This window comes from Microcaecilia unicolor, chromosome 9, assembly GCF_901765095.1.
Source record: "Microcaecilia unicolor chromosome 9, aMicUni1.1, whole genome shotgun sequence".
Taxonomy (NCBI): domain Eukaryota; kingdom Metazoa; phylum Chordata; class Amphibia; order Gymnophiona; family Siphonopidae; genus Microcaecilia; species Microcaecilia unicolor.
This window is the reverse complement of record NC_044039.1, coordinates 94,831,268-94,846,224: the sequence shown is the minus strand read 5'-3', so window position 1 is coordinate 94,846,224 and position 14,957 is coordinate 94,831,268. Positions and strand designations below refer to the sequence as shown.

The following is a 14,957-nucleotide window of genomic DNA, read 5'->3' as shown; positions in this document are numbered from 1 at the left end:
CCTACTACTACTACTACTAACTAGCATTTCTAAAGCGCTACTAGGGTTACGCAGCGCTGTACAATTTAAACATAGGACAGTCCCTGCTCAAAGAGCTTACAATCTAAAAGACAAGAAAACAATCTAAAGACAAGTGAACAATCTAGAGGACGAGTGAACAGTTAGTCTGATAGGGTGGATAGATTGGGGTATTTTATATATCTCGAGTGGTTAGGCGCCAAAGGCAGCATTGAAGAGGTGAGCTTTAAGCAGAGATTTGAAGATGGGTAGGGAAGGGGCATGGCGTATGGGTGAAGGAAGATTGTTCCAGGCATGGGGTGAGGCAAGGCAGAATGGGCGGAGTCTGGAGTTGGCAGTGGTGGAGAAGGGTACTGAGAGAAGGGCTTTGTCCTGTGAGCGGAGGTTACGGGCGGGAACATAGGGGGAGATGAGGGTGGAGAGGTAGTGAGGAGCCGCGGACTGAGTGCATTTGTAGGTAAGGAGGAGGAGCTTGAATTGTATGCGATAACTGATCGGAAGCCAGTGAAGTGATTTGAGGAGAGGGGTGATATGAGTATATCGGTTTTGGCGGAATATAAGACGTGCAGCAGCGTTCTGAACTGAATGAAGGGGGGATAGATGGCTGAGTGGGAGGCCGGTGAGGAGTAAGTTGCAGTAATCAAGGCGAGAGGTAATGAGAGCGTGGACGAGAGTTCTGGTGGTGTGCTCAGAGAGGAAAGGGCGAATTTTGCTGATGTTGAAGAGGAAGAAGCGACAGGTCTTGGCAGTCTGTTGGATATGCGCAGAGAAGGAGAGGGAGGAGTCGAAAATGACTCCGAGGTTGCGGGCAGATGGGACAGGGAGGATAGGGGTGTTATCAACAGAGATAGAGAGTGGAGGAAGAGGAGAAGTGGGTTTAGGAGGAAAGACGAGGAGCTCGGTCTTGGACATGTTCAGCTTCAGGTGGCGGTTGGACATCCATGCCGCAATGTCGGATAAACAGGCCGATACCTTGGCCTGGGTCTCCACGGTGATGTCAGGTGTGGAGAGGTATAGCTGGGTGTCATCAGCATAAAGATGATACTGAAAACCATGAGACGAGATCAGCGAGCCCAGGGAAGAGGTGTAGATTGAGAAGAGAAGGGGTCCAAGGACAGATCCCTGGGGAACTCCAACAGATAGTGGGATGGGAGTGGAGGAAGATCCATGGGAGTGTACCCTGAAGGTGCGGTGGGAGAGATAAGAGGAGAACCAGGAGAGGACAGGGCCTTGGAACCCAAAAGAGGACAGCATGGCAAGAAGTAAATCATGGTTGACAGTGTCAAACGCGGCGGAAAGATCGAGGAGGATGAGGATGGAGTAGTGACCTCTGGATTTGGCCAGGAGCAGGTCGTTGCAAACTTTAGAGAGTGCTGTTTCTGTCGAGTGCAGAGGGCGAAAGCCGGATTGAAGTGGATCGAGGATGGCATGAGAGGAGAGAAAGTCAAGGCAGCGGCTGTGAACAGCGCGCTCAAGTATTTTGGAAAGGAAGGGTAAAAGAGAGATGGGGCGGTAGTTGGAGGGGCAGGTAGGGTCAAGTGAAGGTTTTTTGAGGAGAGGTGTGACAACGGCGTGCTTGAAGGTGTCAGGGACAGTTGCAGTGGAGAAAGAGAGGTTGAGGATGCGACAGATGGCGGGGGTGACAGTATGGGAGATGGTGTTGAGTAGGTTGGTGGGGATGGGATCAGAGGAACAGGTGGTGCATTTCGAGGAGGAAAGAAGGCGGGAAGTTTCATCCTCGGTGATCTCAGGAAAAGAGGAGAAAGAGACCTGGGTAGGTTGGTTGATGGAGAGGGTTAAAGGGTGAAGAGGAGGTGGTGGCTTGGTCGTGAACTCAAGGTTGATCTTTTGCACTTTGTCGCGGAAATAGTCGGCCAGTGATTGAGGAGAGAGAGAAGGGGGAGTAGGAGCGGGGGGCACTTTTAGGAGGGAGTTAAGGGTGGTGAAGAGACGACGAGGGTTGGAGCTGAGAGAATTGGTCAATTGGGTGTAATAGTCCTGTTTTGCACGGAATAGGGAGGAGTGGAGGGAGGATAGCATGAATTTGTAGTGGAGGAAGTCTGGAAGGGTACGAGATTTCCTCCAGAGGCGCTCAGCGGATCGGGTGCAGGAGCGAAGGTAACGGATGCAAGGAGTCAGCCAGGGCTGGGGATTGGTGCGCTTTGTGGGACGGGAGATGGATGGCGCAAGGGTGTTCAAAGCAGAGGAGAGAGCGGTATTGTAGGCGGAGACCGCTTTGTCGACAGTTTCGGAGGACATGATGGAGGGGAGGAGATTAGAGATAGTAGATGATAAGGTGGAGGGGTCAATAGCCTGGAGGTTCCTGGAGGTGGTGGTTAAAGTTGGACGGGGTGGAGGGGGGGGGTGAAGAAGTGTGAATGTGATCAGGTGATGGTCGGAGAGAGGAAGAGCTGAGACGTGGAAATTGGAGGGTGAGCTGGAGGAGGAGAGGACGAGGTCAAGACAATGGCCGTCACGATGAGTAGGGGTGGTGGAGCACAGCTGGAGGTTGAAGGAGGATGTTAGGGTGAGGAACTTAGAAGCATGGGGGTCGGATAGGTCATCAGCATGTACGTTAAAGTCTCCGAGAATGAGGGACGGAGATGAGGGGTCAAGAAAGACAGAGAGCCAAGCATCAAAGTCGGTAAGGAAGGAAGGGAAGGATTTATCAGGGGGGCGGTAAATGACTGCCACTCTGAGTGGTAGCGGGTAGAATAGCCGGATGGAATGGGCTTCAAAGGATGAGAAGCAGTGAGACTGCGGTAGGTGGAGGGGTTGGAAACTACAGGAGGGTGAGAGTAGTAGCCCAACGCCTCCGCCGCGGCCAATTGGGCGGGGCGTGTGGGAGAAGAGATAGCCTCCATGGCAGAGGGCTGCAACGGAGGCAGAGTCTTCCGGGGAGAGCCAGGTTTCGGTTAGGGCGAGCAGTTGAAGGGAGCGAGAGATAAAGAGATCGTGGGTGAGAGGCAGTTTGTTGCAGACTGAGTGGGCATTCCACAAGGCGCATGAGAAGGGGAGGGAGGAGGGGGGAAGGAGGGGAATAGAGACGAGATTGGAGACATCCCGGGATCGTTCGCAAGGATAGGACGGGGACAGGTGAGGGGGACCTGGATTAGGGTTAATGTCTCCCGCGGATAGCAGGAGGAGGAGCAAGAGAGTGCGGAGGAGGGTGGGGGAGGTTGGGCGACGAAGGCGACGAAGACGGGGTGTACTGAGGAGGAAAGGGGATGGGTTAATGGCAGGAAGGAAGTGCCGAAGGTTGAGAGCCAGGAAGGAGGGGGACAAGAGGGATGGTAAGGTGAGGGATGGAGGTGAATAGGGTATTGCGGTGGCGGGCAGGGTGGGAGGGCAGCGAGTAGTTCTAATGGTAGACAGTGGGAGTGGGGGGGAAAGGAGATTAGGAAGGGACAGGGCAAGGAAGAGAACATGGACAGGGGCCATAGGTGGTGACTGAGGTGTAACAGGTGACAATATAGTGACTGAGGTGTTAAGCAGTTAACAGGTGTTAATGGGTGACTATGTAATGACTGAGGTGTTAAGCAGATAGATAGGGCTTGAAGCTAGGTTTTGGGTTGGCGATTAGATAAGTCAATGGCTGATAAGCTAGCAGGCAGGTAGGTAAGTCAATGGCTGAGAGGCTCGCAAGCAGGCAGGCAGGTTACTCGATGTGTTAACAGTCAGATGGATTGGAGCAAGCCGGAACAAGCTGAAGCAAGCAGGAACAAGCCGGAACAGGCAGGTACAGATGGACAAGCTGGAACAAGCAGGAACAGATGAACTGTGTCAGGATGAGCAGACGGACAAGCTGGGATCAGGAAGACTGGAACGAGCTGGGATCAGGAAGACTGGAACGAGGTGGAACACGCTGGAGCAGAAGAATTGGAGTAAGCAAGGAGAGGCTGGGTCAGGCAGGCTGAAACACACTGGAGCCGATGGACAGCAAGGGGAAGGCTGGATCGGCAGCTGAAACTAGCTGGACACGCTGGATCCGGTGGACAGGGGCAAGCCGGAAGAAGCTGAATCAGGCGGACTGGAACACACTGGAGCCGATAGACTGGAAGGATCAGGCGGGCTGGAACAAGCTGGGCTCAGGAGAACTGGAACGAGCTGGAACACGCTGGCTGGATCAGGCGGGCTGGAATACGCTGGAGCCAATGGACTGGAACAAGCGGGCTGGAACACGCTGGAGCCGATGGAGTGGAACAAGCGGGGGAAGCTGGGTCAGGCGAACTGGAACAAACTGGGATCAGGAGGACTGGAACAAGCTTGAACACGTTGGGGCGGATTGACTGGAGCAAGCAGGGATTGACTGGAACAAGCTGGAGTGGGCTGGATCAGGTTGGAATGGGCTGGAACAAGCTGGAGCATTAGAGCAGGAACGAGCTGGCACACGGGCTGGAACAAGCTGGAACAGGCTAGGCCAGATGGGCTGGTATAAGCTGGATCAAGTTGGAGCAGAAGACAGCGGCACCGCAGGACTGGAACACGCTAGGACAAGCAGGTGCAGATGTACTGGGGCAAGTAGGAACAGCCGGACTTGGACAGGCAGGTGCAGGTGGACTGTAGCAAGTCGGAACAGACGGACTAAGCAAGCTGGAACGGATGGCCTGGATCAAGTTGGAGCGGATGGACTGGAACAGGCTCAGGCAGATGGGCTGGAACAAGCTGGAACAGGCAGGAGTAGGAGTAGCAGGGCCCGAGTAAGCTGGAACAGACAGATTGGGACAAGCAGAAGCAGGAGGGAGCAGAGCAGCGGGCTGGAGCAAGCCGGGTCGGAGCAGGCTGAAGGGCCAGAGCAAGCCAGGACAGAGGGCAGGCGGCAGACAGGCAGGACCAGAGCCAGTGAGGGCCACGGGACATGAACATGAGGTCCTAGGGAACAGCTGCCTGTGGACACCTGGCTCCCCAAGCTCCCACGTCAGCAGGATTAACACCAGGGCCAGCTGCCCAGGTCTCCTGGCTCTCAGATGGGCTAGGGAGAACGGCTGCCACGTGGACGCGTGGTCCCGGCCGCCCTCCGCCGACTCACCACCCTACCTCAAACTCCCACGCTGTGCCGGTCACCAGGCAGCGGAACGAGACGGCTGCCACGTGGACGCGCGGTCCTGGGCCGCACAGCTTCGATTGCCCCGCCACCGCTGCTCTCGACCTCCTGCCTGCTTGTGCGCTGATACAGCCACGCCGATCCGTACAGCGACACGAGGCAGTAGGAGGCGCTGACTCCGTGAGCGATTCCCTCACCTTCATCATCAAAGTTCTCCCTGCAGAATGTTCACCTGTTAGCATGTGTGGATCTGGTAGGTATGTTGCAGTCTATATAGACACATATTAGGCACAAAAATACATTATTGTATTCACTGAGCATCACTGTGATTGAAGGGGTATGCATGGTTGTGCATATGCAGAATCTGAGCCCCTTGGGGAGCGGGGGTGGGGTAGCAAGCTATGTATGGAGTATGGATATCAATCTTTTCCTGCAGTACAGGGGATAGGAAAGAGCTTTTGGAGCTTTTTGCTGGCAAATGCCTATTTTACCGCATTAGTTTTCTTTGTTGATGTAAGTGATGGGGGGGGGGGGGGGGGAGAGGGTAACATACTGTAACAATCACATTCCACCTTCCCTCTTTTTCCCTCCTGCAAGGGATGGATTTCTTCCTCAGCAGAAATCACTGTGGATACCTGCTGACCCAGCAGGATGTGCTTGGCATTCTGGGTGTTCTTGTCTCTGCAGTACATTGCACGGGGCATAGTGTGGGAGTAAACACAGAGTTGTCCTTCTCCATGCCTGTTGTTGCAGTGTCTCCCCTCCCAAATTCTTATTCCATTAGCTCATCTTCCTCTTTTTGGCAAAGATCCAGGTGCAGAATCTCAATATCATTTTGTATTTGTTTACACCGGAGTCTGCAGATGCCTCTCCGGTACTATGTAAGCCACATTGAGCCTACAAATAGGTGGGAAAATGTGGGATACAAATGAAACAAATAAATATATACTTAAAAGGAAAAAATGATAAATATAGTTACTCATATCTTAAACTTCGGCAAATACGGTAAACTTCATGGTAAATACAAAGCTGACTCTACAAACAGGGTAGTACAAGTGGCTTTGGGCTCTGCCCCTTAAGAAGCACACCCAAAACAGGGGCTCACTGTCGGGTGTACCCGTCGGCCGAAGTTGTCAGCAGATAAGTTTTTTGAGCTAAAGTGCTTAAGATATATATGAAAAAACACATTTCTTAAAAGACGCAGTTGGAGAGGTTTTTATGACTTATGACGATGATCGCCAGCAGTTTACATTAGAAAATTGATTTCAACAGTAAACGCTGAGTAGCACGATACCCAATGCTAGAAAAAGCGCAGGGGTTATCGGGCATCTGAAGTCTTTTCCTCTCATAGTATCAAGAGATTGATTTGCTAATAGTGCATTTATATTTATATATATATATATATATATATATATATATTATATTGGCAGTATGCCAATAATTCATCAGTTATTTTTTTATCAGCAAATTATCAGTTTATATATATTTATTGATACATTTATTATTTTATAAGGGTTATATTTCATGTATATGTATGTGTTTGTTCACTAGTTATCATTCATATATTTGTGTGGTTATTTGACTGTACTTTTTCACTGGAACTGCCTTTAGATCTCTTTTGGACTCCTGATGCAGGCAAGAATGCCGAAACACGATCTGTGTCGAGTCCTATCAAGCAATTGTGAAAAGTATTGTTTTTTAATAAAGGACTTTTTAAGAACCTTGTTTTGCACACCATTTGGTCATTGATATATTGGTTATCTCCACTGTTTGGTTTTTCTCTTTCTTTTGGCTTGGCTATCACTAACATTCTTCAGCTTGGGATAGATACAGGTAGATTTCCAAATGGGGGACTGAAACCTGTTCCTAGGCTGGAAGTGATCATGGAATGTAGGAAGGGAATAAAGATGGACATAAATTTCTTGACAAAATAGGAAAGGAGAGGGTAAAGCTGAGTTGGCATACAAAACTTTTAGGCATGTCCACTTATGACAGGTCAATGACTGGTGGATTGTGTGAAAGAGATTTGCATATAATGGAGGCATATTCATTGTGGATATTCTGAAAACTTCACTGGCAAGGGGTACTCCAGGAGTGGACTTGGGAAATGCTGTGCTAAGCAACTTTGGAAGGGAGATTATAGAATACAGCCTAGCACCTTCATGCATAACTGTCAATTATTGGCCCCTCTGATGTTCATAAATCAGGAATCCCAACAGCTGTCGATCTTGCTAACTACTTCAAAGGCAAAATTGTCGATCTACGCAAAAATATGTCACAGGACTACACCAACCTTGATACCTTCCTTATTGAGCTAGACCTACACTCAGAAAAATACCCAGCCCACCGAACTTGGACAAATTTCGCCCAGATCACACAAGAAACAATAGCACTAGCAACCAATAAGATCTCTACAGCCTACTGTCAATTGGACACCTGCCCCAATTATCTAATGAACACGCCCCCCCTACTCGATTCATCACTGAACTTACCTCCCACCTCAACTTCTTGTTCCAGCATGGCATATTCCCCAAAGAAAAAGGTAATATACTACTCACACCATTACCAAAAGACACCAAAAAGAAAACTAACGATATCACCAACTACCAACCTGTGGCATCCATCCCTCTTACAACCAAACTGATGGAAAACATTGTAGCTAAACAACTTACTGAATACATTGACAATTTCTCAATCTTTCATGAATCACAGTCGGGCTTCAGATCTCTTCACAGTACGGAAACCGTTCTGGTAACTCTCCTAGCCAAGTACAAAAAGGAAATCGTATTAGGTAAAAACGTACTCCTCTTGCAATTCGACTTGTCAAGCATATTCAATATGGTTGACCACTATATACTATTAAGAATAATCGACAAGATTGGCATAGAAGGGAATATTCTCAAATGGATCAAGGCTTTCCTAACCACAAGATCTTATCAAGTAAAAGCAAACTCAAACATATCACCATCATGGAGTACCGATTGCGGAGTACCCCAGGGTTCACCTTTCTCACCCATATTATTTAATCTGATGATGATCCCCCTTGCTCATGTCCTATTCAAGCATAATCTTAATCCTTTTCTGTATGCAGATGATGTCACCATTTACATACCGTTCAACTCTAATCCAACAGAAATCACTGTTGCAATAAAGACTAGTTTAAGCTTAATGGATGCCTGGGCATCGGCATTCAAACTCAAACTCAACAAGGAAAAAACTCACTGCCTTATTCTCTCTTCTCACCACAAAACAAACCTCCCTTCATCCATAAAAACCCCGGAACATACTCTCCCAATATCGGACAAACTGAAGATCCTTGGAATTACTATTGACACCAACCTAACCCTGGAGAGCCAAGCCTCTGCCACCATGGAGAAATTGTTCCATGCAATGTGGAAACTCAAACAGATCAAACAATTCTTCCCAAGGGAAACTTTCCGTAACATAATTCAAACAATGGTACTATCACATGTTGACTACTGTAACGCCATATATTTGGGATGCAAAGAACAGTTCTTAAGGAAACTCCAAACTGCGCAGAACACGGTAGCTAGACTCATTTTCAGAAAGACAAGATTCGAAAGTGCTAAACCCCTATGCGAAATACTGCACTGGCTACCAATCAAGGAATGAATAGCCTTCAAAATTTGCACTCTGGTCCACAAAATAATCCATGCTCTGGCCTCAACCTACATGACCGAACTTATCGACTTACGAAATAGAAACATCATCGAATCATCAAGAACGTTTCTAAACCTGCATTACCCAAACTGTAAAGGACTAAAATACAAATCAACTTATGCATCCAGCTTTTCCTACATTTGCACCCAGCTCTGGAACGTTTTACCTAGAAACATTAGAACTGCGAACACCCATCTAAAATTTCGAAAAGACCTCAAGACTCACCTCTTCTGGAAAGCCTACCCAGCAGACCCAAACTAATTCATGAACAATGCATGACATCTTTCGATCTAAGAAATGAACAATACCCCTTCCACATAATCCTATTACTTCAAACTGTATGAATTTTACCACTCCAGTTATAATTAAGTGTACTTCTACCCTTATCCTACTCTGTATTGCTCACGTCCCAGAGTTGTATTCTCTTTTCCGGAACCTTATCAGCTTCCTTGCACCTACTGTTACTCTATTTTCCACTCTGTATATATTCCCAGAGTTGGTACTCTCCTCTCCAGAACTGTAAGCCACATTGAGCCTACTGCTATGCGGGAAAATGTGGGATACAAATGTAATAAATAAATAAATTCTATTCTTGTATAACATATGCATACAATTGACACCTAACATTAGGCACAAAGTTACAGAATTGCCAATAAATGTGTAGGCATTCCCAGGGGCAAAGAACAGGTGGAGGGGGTAGGACTGGCACTTATACACATACTTACTTGTACATACATACGTGTATTTAGACTTGCCTTGGAACAAGTGTAAGTTTGTGCCTACCCTTGGTGGGTGCATATGTTGCCTTTAAAAGTAGGTGGAACATATGCACTTATAATAGTCATAGCCTAGACACCCTGTTAAAAAAATTGTCCTCTGTGCATTGGGAAGAATACTTAGAGAAGCATAATTGAAAGGGATGCCCAAGTTTTCCTGGGGACGTCCTCGCAGGTCGGCTCCAGCAAGGGGCGGGGAAACCCATATTATCGAAACAAGATGGGCATCCATTTTTCATTTCAATAATACTGTCAAGGATGCCCAAATCAGCAAATTTAGGTCGACTTTAGAGATGGTCGTCTCCAGGACTTGGTTGTTTCTGATTTTCAGCGATAATGGAAAGCGAGGACGCCCATCTCAGAAATGACCAAATCCAAGCCATTTGGTCGTGGGAGGAGCCAGTATTAGTAGTGCACTGGTCCCCCTGACATGCCAAGACACCAACCGGGCACCCTAGAGGGCACTACAGTGGACTAACTGATGCACTAAACGAACGGAAAAAGCCCTTCCCTTGCCGATCTCTTAGCGATTCGGAAAGGTACTGGCATGCATGAAGGAAATCGCATGCAAATGAGCTGCTCGCTGTTAGCTCATTTGCACACGATTTCCTTCCTAAGGAGGGGAAGCCAGTGCAGAGCAGCCAAGCATTATGCTTGGCTACTCTGCACATGCCATAGACAGCTTCATACATGCAGACAAGCTGCATGTATAATAGCCGTCTACAACCTTAAATAAATTGCCGCCTACAATCTTAGACAAATACAAGTCCAGGTGAAAACGTCCAAGTGCTCGTCAGGAACATCTTTTTTTTTTTTAGAGTATGGGTGAAGGATGTCCTTCCCTATGCCTCGGTCCCTGCGACGGCAATTAAGGATGTCCAAAATGTGGATGTTTTAGTGAGAAGGATGTCCATGCCTTTGCTATGCCTCTGACATCCCCTTTATTTATTTGGATTTTGGATCACAGGTAGCAGCAGTGAGATTTGAACTGACCATCTCTGGATTGCAAGACCAGTGCTCTAACCACTAGGCCACTCCTCCACGCCACACCTCCCTTGAAATTTGGCCGTCCGTGTGGGGGGGGGGGGGGCATTCAGGACGTCCAAAATGTTTGAAAGAAGGAGGTCCACGCCTTCGCTATGCCTCCGCTGACACACACACATCTCCCCGCTCCAGGGACCTGCATACTGCTGCAATGGACCTGAATATGACATTTCAGGCTGGCAAAAAAAGTTTTTAAAGTTGTTTTTTTCAGGGTGGGAGGGGGTTAGTGACCACTGGGGGAGTCAGGGGAGGTCATCCCTGATTCCCTCCGGTGGTCATCTGGTCAGTTCGGGCACCTTTTTGAGGCTTGGTCGTAACAAAAAATGGACCAAGTAAAGTCACCCAAGTGCTCCTCAGGGACGCCCTTCTTTTTTCCATTATCGCTCGAGGACGCCCATCTGTTAGGCACATCCCAGTCCCGCCTTTGCTAAGCCTCCGACACGCCCTCAGGAACTTTGGTCGTCCCGCGACGGGAAGCAGTTGGGGACGTCCAAAATCAGCTTTTGATTATGCCGTTGAGCGACCCTGAGAGAAGGACACCCATCTCCTGATTTGTGTCGAAAGATGGGCGCCCTTCTCTTTCGAAAATAAGCCTGTTAGTGACCTCATAAAATTGACATAACACAACTCTTCCGTTCTCCAATTCCTTAATGTGGCTGTGCCACATGAACTTGATCTTACCACAACATCACCCTGTATTTGTTCACACCGGAGCCTGCAAAGACCTCTCCGGTACTATGTAAGCCACATTGATCCTATAAATAGGTGGGAAAATGTGGGATACAAATGTAACAAATAAATAAAATAAATGTTTTTATTTAAAAACTTTTATTCTGCTTGATCCATAGTTCTCAGCAGATTGCATGATTACATACATAATATAAAAACAAACTAGAAATCACAAAATAACTGTTAAAAACAAAGTCCCAGAGCAGTTGTTAAATCATTGTTCACTACCCCAGCTGTAGGCTTGCATAAACACTTGAGCTCTCTTTTAAACTCCGTAATATTTCTCATTTGCTGATTTGCTGGACCAGTAAACTGGTCTAGCAATATAAAATACCTTACTACTGTACTCATCAGATCGTATTACATGATGAGATGGAATATCAAGTAATGTTGTAACAGGTCATCTAGGTAGAAAATCCAAGTAGGTGGCTATTTGTGGCTATTTTATAGACATATAAGCCATTATTTTAGAAGGTCTATATGTGATTTCCATGTAGAAATGCCAGAATTTACATGAGGAAATGGCATTCATTTGGAAATCACAATCTTAGAACAGCCACAATCTAGATGTGGGCACGCTGATACATTCATATGTCAAAAAGAGTTATGTTGGGGGCGTGCCATTGGCATCATTTAGGAATACATGTCTGTGACATATTCTGCAAGTCCCACACATGTCATGAGTGGAAAATCTAATCATCATCATCTGCATCATCGCATGCCCCCTAGTCCTAATATTTTTGGAAAGAGTAAACAATCGATTCACGTCTAACCGTTCCACTCCACTCATTATTTTACAGACCTCTATCATATCTCCCCTCAGCCGTCTCTTATCCAAGCTGAAGAGCCCTAGATGCTTCAGCCTTTCCTCATAGGGAAGTCGTCCCTTCCCCTTTATCATTTTCGTCGCCCTTCTCTGTACCTTTTTTTGATTCCACTATATCTTTTTTGAGATGCGGCGACCAGAATTGAACACAATATTCGAGGTGCAGTCACACCATAGACTGATGCAAAGGCATCCTCACTTTTGTTTTCCATTCCTTTCCTAATAATACCTAACATTCTATTTGCTTTCTTAGCCGCCACAGCACACTGAGCAGAGCATTTCAACTTATCATCAACATCGACACCAAGATCCCTTTCTTGGTTGGCGACTCCTAACATGGAACCTTGCAGGTTCCTCTTTCCCATATGCATCACTTTGCACTTGCTTACATTAAACGTCATCTTCCCCACTTTACCAAGTGTGCTGTCCACTTTGTCCACCAACAATCTTGACTTTCACACTGAAATGCTTTGCCAACATGGCACCTACTAGAAAAACAGTGAAGATCATTGCCATAGGGCTAGATATGCAACTCTATATATGCTGGCACATGTACATAGCCTCAAGTTGCCACCTTTTGCCAGGGTTACATGTGATGGTGTTTTGTTAGGGCCATATTTTGATCACAGTATTTGTAAACATCTTGCATGCAACATCACCTCTGCATGATACCAGCACTATACATAGTGCCTTGGACCAGACTGGATAGGCCCCTGAGGCAGTGGCCTCTGCCACCACTGTAAAAAAGGTCAGGTATGAGCCACACATGTTAATGAGAGACCATTTCTCTGTAGGATATGACATCTCACATCTCTAGCAGGGCAGGGGGAACAAAAGACTGCAAACAGAGCTGAAGATGTAAGATGATAGCACATCCCTGCATTGCCTATGTCTGCACCCAGGGTTGGAGATGTAGAAAAAACATAGTCTATTTGAGCTAGGCACAGTGGTACAGCAAGATTAGAAGGATGACTTTTGGATAAACACAGAGGAATGAGATTGAGGTGGCATTAGAGCAGAAGTGGGTAATCACTGATTGTCTCTGTAGGGCATGATGTGTCCAGTTCACTCACCCCACCCCACAGAGGAATGAGATTGAGGTGGCATTAGAGCAGAAGTGGGTAATCACTGATTGTCTCTGTAGGGCATGATGTGTCCAGTTCACTCACCCCACAAGGTGTCCTCATCAAATGTGTCCACTCACTGACTATCAATACATCATCCTGCCTAGGTTTGGATCTGTCTGTGACCTTAATATTTCTCCTCAGCTCTCTCTGTTTTTTTCTTCAGGTTCTCAGCATCTCTGTTATTATGTAAGATGGCATTAAACTTTTGGAAGATCATTTTCTCTGTTCCCCCAAGAGTTTCTGCATGGTGTAGGCACTGACTCTCTGACCTGCAGAGGCAAAGACGGTCCTCTGGTGCTTCATGATCTCCTTCACTATGACACCTGCCTCAGCTAGTAAGAAGTTGGTCTTTCTGGTGGAGATGCTTCTTTTATTTGTTTGGAAGCCATGACACATGGATTTGGACAGCACAGACCCATGGGCATCTTAAATTAACTGCTACATGTGGAAATGGAACTTTTATACAGGTGGAAAAGGCAGTTCATTGGATCCCGGCTTTTCACGTTTTTCCTTCTGAGATCACTAGTGATGGTGCACATGTAGCTAATCTAATTTACATATGGATGGGGCCATTAAAAAATTATAACAAATGAAATATGTTCCATTTTACAACCTACCTGCAGGGGGTCTAGAGAGGGGTAGTTAAAACAACAGGGAAGTTCTTTCTTTGGTGTCACATGGTGAGGGACCAGAACTCATCTGTCTGCTCTTAAGGGGCTTCCACCAGGAATCCTGGCTGGTATATCACAATGTGCCACTCCTTTCCAATAAAGTTGCAGATTTACTTATATCTGTGTGCTCTTTGTAGCAGACAAGTGTCACAGGAACCTGGTGGAGGGTTGGAGGCCAGGGCAGCAGATTAGGAACATGTGTCTGTGAGGTGTGTAACATGTATATGCTACAAACTACCCATATTCTGTTTCTGTTGATGGAGCTCCGGGACTTGGCTCAACTTGGCCTAACTGCGGAGTGGTCAGGAAGTATACAGTACATCTGTCTTGCTTGGATGATCAGCAGTATTAGGGGCCATGGACATGTAACTGCTATGTGGATAATAGATTCACCTAAATGGTTGCTTGTGAGTTACATGGATATATAGCTATGGGATGGGGTTATGGTGTCTTTATGGATATACATGAAAATTATTTGTTACCAAATCCAGCTTTTATGGTCTTGTGTATATTTTAGTAGGTTGCATATGCTGCTTTTATGTATGTGTATATATGTTAGTTTATAGCACATGCCACACATGGACAGCGACTGAGCTGTTTGGAGAGGCTGATGAGGGGCAAGGCTAATATGGAGCATGGATAAGGTGGGGCAAGGTGGGAAGGCCTCGTTCTGCTTGTTTTTACAGTATCTCAGTGACAGCATCCTTATTGGCAGAGCAGAGAGTATACTGATTGTTTTGTGGGTATGACAATCACTCATATCTTTACAATTGCTGGCACATATTTATTTATTTACATGTTTAATTCCACCTATAACTAAGCAGATTGCAATTCACACATACATAACAAAAACACAGATATGAACAATCTAAAATTCGTGGAATAAAAGCAACAAAAAATAGCTAAAGCAAGTGTATGGTAAACAAAACAACATACATAATATAAGCAAAAGCAAGATAGAAACAAATAGACAATAAAAAGAGAGACATCCTGCAAAACAGATATATAAGAAGGTTATCAGAATTAAATCAATGGCTTGAA

The 14,957-nt window shown here is 46.6% G+C and overlaps 1 protein-coding gene across 1 annotated transcript in view; it reads left to right on the top strand.

Annotated features, from left to right (window-relative positions):
• The window catches only part of LMNTD1 (lamin tail domain containing 1), a 440,913-nt gene that overhangs the window by 350,125 nt on the left and 75,831 nt on the right, over positions 1-14,957 (top strand). The window lies entirely within an intron of this gene.